Below are 12,154 nucleotides of genomic sequence, written 5' to 3' on the forward strand. Positions count from 1 at the left end.
AGTATTGTTGCCCAAAAATCCATTACCTGGGTTTACTTATAAGGAAGCATCAGACAAACGCAAAGCAAAGGACATTTTACAAAATAACTGGCAGCACTCCTCAGAAATGTCAAGGTCATGGAAAAAAAAGAAAGACAGACTGAGGAACTGTCCCTGACTGGACGAGCCTAAGGAACCATGACAGCCAAATGCAATGCATGAGCCTGGATTGGATCAAGGACTAGCCCTTGGGACATTAGTGGGATATTAGTGGGACAATTGGTGAAAATCCAATGAGTTTTGTAGATTGTGCGTTTTTCAGTGTATTTATCTGGTTTTGACAATTGTGCTATGGTTATGTAAGACGTTAATGTTCGGGGATGAGGGGTGATGGGTAAATGGAACACTGTACTTACTATTTGGCAACTTTTTTGTAAGGCTGAAACATTTTCAAAATGAAAAGTTAAAAAATTGTTTTAAAATTTTAATGTTTCTTCATTTCTTCCCATTCTGGCACTTTAGAGATAATAGAATCAGTATTTTTTCCCTCTTAGGTATTTTGAATATAGGGGAAATAGGCCCCTGTACTGTAGAGTGTACATTGATTATAGTGAAAAAGAGGCCCAAGATGCACATTGTAGGAAGCCTCTCATATGATTTTAATAAATGTGTTCTCTAAATAAATGTGGCTAGAGGACTTGGTAGAAGAGGAAGAACAAAAGAGATCCAGGAAAGTAGAGGATAGGAGCAGAGCAGGTGGTGAGAAGAAATTAGGAGCTGCTGGAGATGGGTTTTGGAAAGAGTTCTTGAATAAAGGGGCAGGGGGAGGCCAGACAGTTGTGGGTAGGAAATAGCTATGAAGGATATTAAGAAGGGCAGAGAAGGGACAGAAGCATTTAAAGATATTTTGCTGGCATCATACATGTATGTTCTCCTTGATATTTGTTTGTGAGCCTGCAGTAGAGATTTTGATTTTTTCCAGTTTTTTTCTTTGAATATTACTCTATGCTGAGACTCTCCTCGAAGGGCCTGGTTCTAGTCGTGTTACACTGAGATACAGTCCAGATCATGTGCCCTGTTTGTGAGACAGACAACACAACAATTTATCTGGTAGCCCTTTGGCCCTTATGGAAAAAAGTAGCCTGGCGCTGCAAACTCAAACCGCTGAAGGACCGTGCAGTGCAGTTCTCTGTTGCTGGGCATGAGTAAGGGTCACCATCAGGAGACTTAAGGAGAATTGCTGGAGCAGCGTGGCTGAGGAGCTGCATGGGGCCTCTCACGGGCTCTCTTCACTGGCAATGTCCATTTGTTTCCTCCCAATCATTTTCAGGACTGGAAGCCAGAAATGAATCTGAAAAGACACGAAGCTGGATGAATGAGCATTAGAGTCATTTCAAATGCCACTGACACAAACTTTTCACAAGACTTTCAAATGGCCAGTAAAGCTTATCCTTAGGTATTATTTTGGTCTCTCATTGTCTATGAAGTATTTTCCAGTTCTGTAAGTTGTAGATAGCTGATGGCAACAATGCAAATGATTCTTTTCTATGAACATGCAAATGAATTTCACCCTGCAGAGTACAATTGATCCTCCCATCCTCCCTTGTGGAAGAAGCCGGTTTTGTATCTATTAAGCAAATTCATTTTGGTATTCACGATGGCCTGTATACATGTGTGATTTAAACGGTTCTTTGAATTGGTTGGAGTTTCTTACTGTTCCGTCTTTAATACGTTGAATAAAATCCTTGACAAGTGTTCATTTTATATGTGTATGGAAGTCATTATGTTATCATATATATGTATAAATATATACATATCATATATATATATATCTCATCATATATATTTTTTAATGCTGGAGGATGAGCAAATTCTTTGGAGTTTACCAAGCTGTAGTAGATACTTCCCTTCTGTTATTTATCTATCCCGGTAAAGTAACTCTGACTGGGTATTGTTCTTTAACAGCCATTAGGGCCTTCCCAGTAGCTTTTCTACAATATGACCGAACGTACTCAATTGAAATCAGTGTTTTGAAGGCTATCTTGTAGAATCCTCTGGACCGTCATTGCTGTAGAGTCTTCTGGATTTAGCCATGTACATCCGTTCCCCGTCACTGCCCACCCATCCCACCCCCCCGACCCGCCCCAAAACAGTGTCCTATCTGTTGCTGGGGATATAAGCCCTAATGTAAAGTTGAAGAGTGCTTTGAAATTCCATTTGCCCTTCAAGATCAAAATTTCCCTAATTACAGGTTATAACCCTATTTTGGCTTTACCTTTGTGAAGTACAGACTCAGTTTCCTTTTTACTTCTCCCACTGGCTGCTTTGATCGTTTCTTCAGTAGCTTTGCATGTAGGTATCGGATGCGCTCCCTCTGCACACTTGGGTAGAAGGATGCTGACACCAGGATTTTAAGTTGCATCAGGATGGAGGACAACAGTCCTAGCATCACTAGTATCCCAAGAATAAAACTGAGAGGAATCCAGGTCTTAGACAGAAGTAGCTTTGGTTTAGGGAGGCAACTGGGTTCAAACAGAGATATATTAAATGAAGAATCATGGATGATGTCTTGAGCTTCTTGTTTCTAAAATGAAAGAATAAAATCATCAAGATCCATGCCATTTTCATACTCTGTCCTTGTCTTTCTCAATACTGCCCCGTAGCACGTAACATTTATCTGAAAATATGCAGGGAGCTTTGGCTGAAGGGGCTATCCCTGCTCCTTTTATGTGCTATGATTGGAATAAAGGAGAAAGGATGAATTTTAGTTGTAGCCACTGCAGAGTTTTCCAAAGCGGGACTGTGGAAATATAGATTTCCTTGAGAGAAGGATATCAGATAAGTTTGTTTGCTCTGTCCTTTCTTTAGAGAGTCACGATGGCCATGAGACTGTTGAAGGTGCTGAGAAGAAAGCAGAGAAATTCGCTTAACTTCAGCCAACGATTCTCCTATTAATTTTGACCGCATAACCCATTTTTATGGAACACCTATTTCTACACTTCAGAGCATGTGGGACTAATGAAAGGTGGTTTTCGCTTAACTGGGGGAGAAGTTTTTTTTGTAGCAGAGCCCCTCAAGACCCAGTCATAGCCTCTCCATCTCAACAAACACCTTGTCAGCAGACCACAAGGTGATAAAGATGTGGAGGCATTAAATTATGTTCTAAGTCATCCTTCTAGAGCTTGAGGTGGCGGGGGTGGGGGGGTGGAATTATTCTTGATGCAAGAATACAAAGAAGAGTATATTTACTGAAAGTGGCTCTAAAATCCTATTTATAGAGGTCTCAAACTAGGACATTTTCGCATCTCTCTTAGATGATAGGAGGGGCGCATTCCTTCCTGCTTGAAGGCAAGAGAATAAGCCAGTTGCTCTCAACAAACTGACCCAGAGGGCAGATGACATTGAGCCACCCAGCCAAGCCACCAGCAAGAGAAGTGTGTGCTGATTCAGCTCTTACTTTTCCCTGACCTGAGAAAGCCATATACTCTCTTGGTGGATTTGTTTTTCCATTTGGTAAAACAGGAATTAATGGACCAGATCCTGCCCATGAATAAACTACTCCTAGTGTAAATTAAGCACCTTGGGGATGGAGCATTAACGTTACAGACTGGAGTACTTAGTAAGTTATTATCACCCCAACACCCTAGAGCCCTGGGGCCCAGAGGAGGAAAATGACTTCTGAAAAGAACTCAATCACACCCAGAGAACACCGCGCACCTTCGATTTACCCCAATACCTGTGAAAAATCTGGAAACCCCAAAACCTGGGACTTCTACACAAATGTCAAGTCAGATCTGCAATTTCCCTAGCACTGTGGCTAAGCACTAGAAAGCATTTGTGTTGCCTCTCCTTTTCTCTTATTAAAAAGACAGTTCACCTACGATTAAATAGAGAGATTTCAGTCCCCAGAGCAGAGGCATGCATTCTTTTCAATACTGTTGAAGAAACAAACACATCGATTGAGTCAGTGATGAGAAATCCTGCAATAAGAAAGCAGCGGGTGTCCGGTCTGGGAAGAAGTTATTTAGTCTAGGAATCTAACTGGGGATTTTGCAGCTGGGAGTCAGGGCTTCAGAAAGGTTGTCAACACTTTTGTACGGGCTTGGTGGAGGGTAACAAACTCTCAAAATACCGAGCAATGTACTAAATGGTACCCCAATGTTTTAAAATGTGTTTGCCTCTCTCAAGTAGACAATTTGCCAAGATGGTAGGGAGTAATGGATGGAAGATTCACTCTGGTATCAGACAGTCCTGAAAAGTTAATGCAGACCAGTGCTGGGCACATAGTAGGTGCTCAATAAGTAGCGACTGTAGCTATTTTTACTTACAGTGTCCACCCATCCAGCCAGGTCTATTCACGTCGTTTCCCACTTTTCTTCTTTATTTAAAATTGTATAAAAGTGGGAGAAACCTTGAGCCAATGTTTCTTTTCTTGCTTGACTTCTCCTTTGCAAATCTGCTGCAATGGAGAGACCAGGAACCTCCAAGGGCATCGTGGGATAAGGGCAGGGCACTGCCAGTTACATGGAAGCCGGCTGCTCGTGGCACAGCCTCCCAGGCTCGGCAGGAGAGAGTTTGAGACGAGCTCCCACAGCAGTCTTGTGCTCGCATCTGTTCTGCGCCCACCACCCTGCTGTCATTGTGAGCGTACGTGGTGGCCTCCCCCGCCAGGACGTGAGCCCCTCGATGGCAGCCATCATGGTCTAGACAACTTTGCATCCCCAGGACCCAGCAACACCCCAAAATGTATTTGCCAGGACATTGTCATTGGAAAGCTTCTGGGCCTTTTTTGGAAGGCAGACTTGCTTTTCTCCACTCGTCTACCTAAAACAGTGAGAATTCACAAAACAGGCATGGGTTTTGGCTCAGAGAGAAATAGATGAGAGAGGAGCAAAAAGATAAAGAAGGAGAGGAAGAACTGAGAGGGGAAGATCAAAAAAGGGACTACAGGAGCAGGATGCACTATGGGGGAGAGGAGGAGAGAAGCCCTTTTACCAGCCGCTGCCCCGGATCAAGCCTGGCTGAAAATCTTGTTTGGCTTTCATTTGAAACACTGTTTCCATTATCCACCCTCCTCCAGATATGTAGAGCAACGGGGGGTTCTTGTAATTAACTGAAGACTTCAGAGGAAGCAGAGGGCTCAGAGTAATCAACTCTGAGAAGCAGCCCAGGATTAGGCGGGGCAGGGGCCAGACAGTACCTGCGGAGCCAGGAGAAAAGGGGAGGGAGAGTGTGGATGCAGCAGGAGCAAATGGGCTTTCAAAGGAGGGTTTCCAGGTCCCTTTCTGCTCTTCCCCTCTGAGATTGCCCCAGCAGAGGCACAATCTATTGTGGCTCGATAAAGAGGAGGGAAAATCAGACATATGGAAACAGTAGATGGCATGTTCACCAGCCCAGGCTAGTGCACAACACCCAGCCCGCATGACATTCACACACACACACACACACACGTGCACATGTACACACATACAACTACACACACTACGTGTGCACATGCACACAGAGGCACACACTAGACACACGTGCACGTTCCACCTAGCGCAGAACGCTACGTTTAAAAACAAATAAGACAAGTATCTGACAGTATCCAGATCCTCTGAAATGTCTACATAATCATAAATTTCCACAGGGAAAAATGGAAAAGAGAAAAGATGGGATGAACAAAGACCATGGTCTCCTCTGTTGCAGTACGGCTGCCACAGGAAACTAATACAGTGATCAAAAATGTTCAGAGTGTTCTCATACTCTAACATTGGGGTTTCAACTCAATCTAACCAACATTTTGGGTGTTCTTCCTACATGCCAGGCTCTGTGCCAGGCACTGAGGATCCAGAGGGGAATAAGCCACTGCCCTGCCTTGGGAAGTTCACGAGCTTTTGCAAACACACAGCAAACAGCTGGGATACACAGTGAGACGGGCCTGCGAGCACCTACCTCTCTGTGCAACTGCAAGTGAACCTCAAGCCCTGGCAAGCTTTGGAAATGTTTGCTGACGGAGAAGATGAGCCAATACAGCAGATAATCTATGGCTGCAAACAACACCCAGATGGGTAAGCACCGGGAGGAAAAACAGCCCCAGGTTTTTCCTGTCTTTAGGAGTCAGCCAGAAAGATGGGATGATGACATACTTCTTCCTTTCCTGCTTATTCAGCGGGAGGACGCAGGGCCTCTGTGCATGCCTCTCCCTCTCGTCAAACTGAACAAATTGTCTGGTGATGTAGATGTTCTCAAACTTCCAACCACAGGAGCCCCAAAATCGCCTCATGAAGAGGCCAGTGCCCAGTAGCACCAGCAGAAGCCCTGTGAGGGCAAATAGCTGCCGCCCCAGGCAAGACAACACCTCTGTCGCCGTCACTACCTGGTACAAGACATGCAGGGCTCTGTCTGTAGTGTCATTGACCTGTGCCTCCAGGGCTTGGCTGGGACTAAAAAGAGAGACCTCCAGGGTTTGGTTCCAAGAAACAAGGTCATCAAATAGACTTAGGTGAGTGGCAAGGCCGTATATCCACTGAATTGCTTCAATATATTTTTTCAAAAGTGGAAAATGGATGGAAAAGCTCTTTGCCCTTAGGTTGCAAGTCATACTGTCCAGGAGACCTTTAAAGTTGTGAAAAATATTTTCCACGTGTCCAAAGATTACTATCCCTGTGCCAGCAGTGATCAAAGCGTTCCTGCCTTCACGCAGGCCACACGAGAGGAAGAAGAGCAGAATGAAACACCGTGCGTGCTTGGAGCAGCACAGCAGAGCACACGTGACCATCCAGGAGGTGGTGAAGACTACGAATGAGGACAGAAGCCAGGAGAAGGCCCCAGAGAGGAGGCCCACGGAAATGAAAGCAACAAAACAGCAAGTGCCCAAATGTTGGGTGAAGTCCATCCATCCAAGGCTCCTTGGAGACACATACGTCCTCCAAAGACTGAGGAAGATATTGGTGCCTGAGGCCCAGACACCCATGCTCCCTGTGTCCCTGGAAATGAAAGAGAAACAGGGTCAGATGTTACGTTTAAATGTCCTCTGTCACTTTGTAAAGGGCACGATGATAGATTGATTGCAAAAAATGGCCGTAATTTCTTACCCTTCTCAGTCTCTACACTATTACTAAACCAAACTTGGGCCCGCTCACCGCCAATCCACTGACACTGGATTGTGCTGAAGGGAAGTGCAGAGTTTATTGCAAGGTGGTGCCCAGTGTGTGTGGCCAAGCAAGGAGAACGGGCAGCTTGCGTTCAAAAGACCCGAACTCAATATAAATGAGTTTATTTACAAAACAGAAGTAGATTCACAGACATAGAAAACAAACTTATGGTTACCAGAGGGGATAACGAGATGGGGAGGTGCGGGGGAGCTAAATTAAAACTTTGGGATTAACTGCTATGTATAAAATAGGTAAACAACAAGGACCTACTCTACAGCACAGGGAACTATATTCAGTGTCTTGTAATAACCTATAATGGAAAAGAATCTGAAAAAGAATATATATACAAATGTTTATGCATAACTGAGTCACTTTGCTGTACACCTGAAGCTAACACAACACTGTAAATTAACTATACTTCAATTAAAAAAACACGGTTTAAAAAAAAGAGACCTGAACTCCGCAGTGGCTTTCGGGGAAGGGTTGTTAAAGGCAAGGTGAGGGAGAGGGTTGCAGGTGCCTGATCAGCTTGGTACATCCTTCTGATGGTGGGTGGTGAGGTAACAGTGTGATGTTTCGGGAATTAACATCATCAACCTCTGGTTCCAACCCCTCTGGGGTCTACATGCTTATTGTCACATGCAGTTAACTTCTTCCACCTGGTGGGGGGTTTTAATGTCTGCAAAACACCTCAGGGATATGGTTCAGGTTATTATCTACAGCCTTGAGGAGGCACTAAAAGTCCTTGACTTTGTGTTATGGCTAAACTCTTATTATTTTGTCTTACTTGACTCTTTTCCTTTGTTTCTGCATTTTCTCACTTTTCTCATTAAATTTGCTCTTTGGACTTGGGGGGAGGCCTACGAGGCTAAAGCTTTTCTACAAACAAGAGGTGGGGGACACGGGGTCTGTCCCTGGGGAGGCCCCGCAGGGTCCTGCTCAGTTTCTACACCTCCTTGCAAAGTGACATTACAGCTTCTCCCATCAAGAAGTGAGAGAAATAGAATCACATGGTGGGGTTTATTTCTCCAGTCCTTGAATTTGGGATGGCCTTGTGACATCATCGGCCAATGGAATGTGGCAGAAGTAATAGTATGCCTATCCTGAGTCTATGATTCCCTCCTGCCTCTCTTGGAACCCTACTACTAACTTGTTGACAAGTCCAGGTGTATTAGCTTCTATTGCTGCTGTAGCAAATTTCCACAGACTTAGTGGCTTATAGAAACACATATTTATTCTCTCACAGTTCTAGAGGTCAGAAGTCTAAAACTGGTCCAGAGGGTTGCAGAGGGCTGGAGGTTCTAGGGGAAAATCCATTTGCTTGCCTTTTCCAGCTTCTAAAGGCCACCTATATTCCTTGGCTTGTGGACTCTCCTCCATCTCAAAGAGAGCAATGTTGCATCTTCTTTTCTTTCTGACCTCTGCTTCCATCCTTATATTCTTCTCTCATGACTCTGATCTTCCTGCCTCCCTCTTCAAAGGACCCCTGTGACTATACTGGGGCCACCCAAGTAATCCAGGATAATCTCTCCATCTCAAGGTCCTTAACTCAAGCACATATGTAGAGTTCCTTTTACCATGAAAGGTGACATAGTCATAGGTTCTGGGCATTAGGACATGGACATCTTTGGTAGGGGCTCGGGGGGTGGGGTCATTCATCATGTCATACCAGGTTGGGCTGCTGAATGACAAGAGGAACATGACCAGTCTATTCCATCAACTCAGCCAATAGCCAGTCAACTGCCAGATACGTGAAATGGGGCATCCTAGGCCAGCCAGGCCCCAGCCACCAGCTGATCACAGATACTTGAGCAATAAGAAATGCTTATTTACTTTGAGCCCCTGAAATCTGTGCTGCTTTTTTGCACAGCGATTGTTAACTGATGAAAGCAGCAATCCTGTGCCATGGGTCTTATTAATTGAAACAAACCTTAGGTTGATGGACAGGCTGAAATTTCAACAAACTGCATTATATAAGATCACTTTCTGACAGTCATCTATTTTCTTGTGCTCTAAGTTTACAGACAAGAAAGCAAACCAAAGGCATCCAAACTTAAACGTGGCATTGGACTGAGGCCATTGTATTCAGCTCTGTAACCATTCTGCCTTCCCTCCCTTGCTCCTACCCTCTGAGTGCAGTTCTCTCCTGAGAATCTTACAAGGAAAATGAGAATATTTTGTCACCGAGTTAATCATCTTTTCTTTTTTCCCAGATCTGGCATAACAAAAGTGAAGGTGCTATGGGGCTGCTACTGCCCTGTCAGTCATGCAGATTTAGGTGTGTGATGCACTCAGAGAGCCTTGGGTTCATTTGGGATGATACAAAATAAATTTGAGCTATCTTAATTGACATGAAAGTATCTAATGAGCATTATACCCTATGTATGGAATTTTAACGAAGACATTGATCAGTTTTTAAACACTCTCAAATAAATCCCTTCTCACGTCAAATATTTTGGGGCTGGATTTATGGAGTAGCTTAATACTGTTTGAGCCAGTGAATTACACTGGTAATGTGAGAAAGGTATCCAGTCACTGGTGGGAGGGCATGAACTGAGCAACCTGAAGGGAAGAAATGGCTCTCTTTTTGGGTTCGGGTGGAATGGGGTCAATGTAGGACAGAAATGAGATGGGGAAATAGGCAGGTTAGGAACAAACCTGTGGAAGTATCTTCAGCAATAATATAGAGGGCTTGCAGCTCCTGCACATAATCTGAATGGTAAAGTTCAGTGCAGAGAAGAGATACAGGGAGACATTGTGTTGAAGAAAGGTCATTACCATGTGGGACTGGCCTTACAGAAGATTCGAGATCCTCCCTAAGAAGGCGGTCTTACTCCATCCGGAGGAAAGGAAATTGGAAGAAATGGACATTAGAGTGGGGACCAGCAAAAGAACAGAGTTCTCTTCTCCTGCAAGCTTGCTGCCTTTCAGAACTGGAGGTTGATTTGGAGGTTGGCAGTACTCCTGCGCACCAAATCCACTCCTATGCCTCTGTGAGCCCCAGAAATCACTGATAGCCCCTGTGCTCCTGAACTGTCCCCAGCCTTGCCGGTGCGAGTCAGCCCTGCTTCATTGCCTGGGTCGGAGGACTTGATCAGTCAGCCGAGAGCAGGGGGACAGTGGGCAAGACGCCCAGCACCACAGCAAATTGGGAGGTGCTGCCTCTCCTCCTAGGTGTGTCCCCATTTGCTTTCTTCGGTATGGCTTTGGATTTGGCCCCAAACCGTTATCTGAGTAATTGGTACACTAATAGATAATAATTGTCTATTATGTCCTAGGAGCACTTTATATATAGCATCTCTCTGCATCCTCCCTAAAGCCTCTGGAGGTTGCTTTTCACACAGTGGACGCCGAGGCTTGGAGTGCTTGCTGAAATGTGTCAGCGATCACACGGAGAGTAGGTGGCACAGCAGAATTCAGAGCAGGTCTCCCTGTCCCCTGAGCCACGCCCAGATTCCACGGCTCTGGGTTATGTGACAGGATGCTCAGCTTACTGTATCTGCTGGAAACACATCACACTTTCTGTCAGTGACTGTTTAAGAGCTGATTTGTATATCACAAATCCATTTCTATCTGCTCATTTTTTTGCATCAAAATAGTTTACCCTGTAAGAATGTTTCTCAAATCAGCAGATTTTTCTCTACAGCAAATCAAAAATCCCAGTTGTTTCATTTTTTTCTAATATCCTTTATGAGGTACCATGTTGCTTGCTGTCTAAAAAATTAATAATGCAGATTTTAGATTCATTTTTCCCTCCTCTTGCCTTCATCCTTGTACAGTGTGTTCTTTATAAAGAGATTTCTCTGCAAGTGAGAAACAGATTTATGGATACGTTAAAATTTTAGCCTTCGGCAATACAATCTAATAACAATTAAATAAGATATATTACTGCAGTTTTGTCTTGTAAGAGGCACATGTTTTCTTCACAAGCAACAGATCTAATATTATTCCCCTTTGTTTTTGTGCTGAAAACAGCATGTCACCAAAAGACATCAAAACTTTCTGCAGCAAGAGGACCAAATGCCTTCTCTCCTATTTTATAGCTCGAGCCACAGAGGCGCGTTTGGACCACAAGCTCAGGGCTGGTGTTCCAGTCTGCCCTTCCTCTCACTGTTGAATGTGGCCTTGATTTCTTCACCAATCTCTGTTCCTCATTTTCCCTACTTGAATAAAAGACCTGCCTGAGCTCCTTCCTGGTGAGGTTTAAGGAGGGAAGCTTTGGCAAGCACGTTAAGATGGCCTGGAGATAAGGTGCCTAGGAAATGCAACCCGTTTCTTCTTGTTTCTTTGCTGCCACAGCAAATTGAGAACGTCCCTCCTCTGAGGCTCTTAAGGCAAGGCTTCAATGTCCCAACGATGAGAGGCTCAGAGGCAGGAGCTGGATTGCACCGCCTTCCCAGCACTAATGTTTGACACGTTGCCTTTAGATGTCTGTTGATTTCTATCCTCTCGCTCCTGCAGAGGTGCAGTCATTCTGCTGGTCTTTCTTTCTCCAGACGGCCCCAGTTCTTTCCTTTTAGAAAAATCAGGGAATCAGGATTTGGACAAGCTCGTTATTTATTCCTTTCTCAAAGACTTTTTCAGGCAGATACCCAGATTCTTAAATTTTACTTTTAGAGCTGGAAGAAATATTATAGGTGAGAGCTTCTTAAACTTGAGGATGTTATCACTGGGGGAGTCTTGTCAAAATGCAGATTTTGATTTCAAAGGTCTAGACTGGCACCTGAGAGTTTGCTTTCCTAACAAGTCCCAGGCGGTACTGATGCTGGTCATCTGACGACCAGGCACTGTGTAGCAATCTCTAGAATTCAGGACTGTCTGATAGCACTTTCAGCGGTGATGGAAACGTTCTGTATCTGTGCTGTCTAACATGGTCAGCACTAGCCTGATGTGACAGTTGAGCACGGAGGGCTGGTGCAACTGAGGAGTTGAATTTTTAACTTTATTTAGTTTTAATTCATTTAAATTTAAATAGTCACACGTGGCTGGTTTCTATCTACTGAACGGCACAGCTCTAGATGAGCAACACCTGGCCGGCT

General features: G+C 44.4%; 1 pseudogene across 1 annotated transcript; it reads right to left on the bottom strand.

The window, feature by feature from the left end:
• Positions 1 to 5,526: 5,526 nt before the first annotated feature.
• Positions 5,527 to 7,155, bottom strand: LOC309664425 (dendritic cell-specific transmembrane protein pseudogene; annotated as a pseudogene). The gene has a single exon. The product of its transcript is annotated as a dendritic cell-specific transmembrane protein pseudogene (transcript).
• Positions 7,156 to 12,154: the final 4,999 nt, after the last annotated feature.

The sequence above is a fragment of the Balaenoptera physalus genome, assembly GCF_965194825.1.
Source record: "Balaenoptera physalus genome assembly, chromosome: 7".
In the NCBI taxonomy this organism is placed as follows: Eukaryota; Metazoa; Chordata; class Mammalia; order Artiodactyla; family Balaenopteridae; genus Balaenoptera; species Balaenoptera physalus.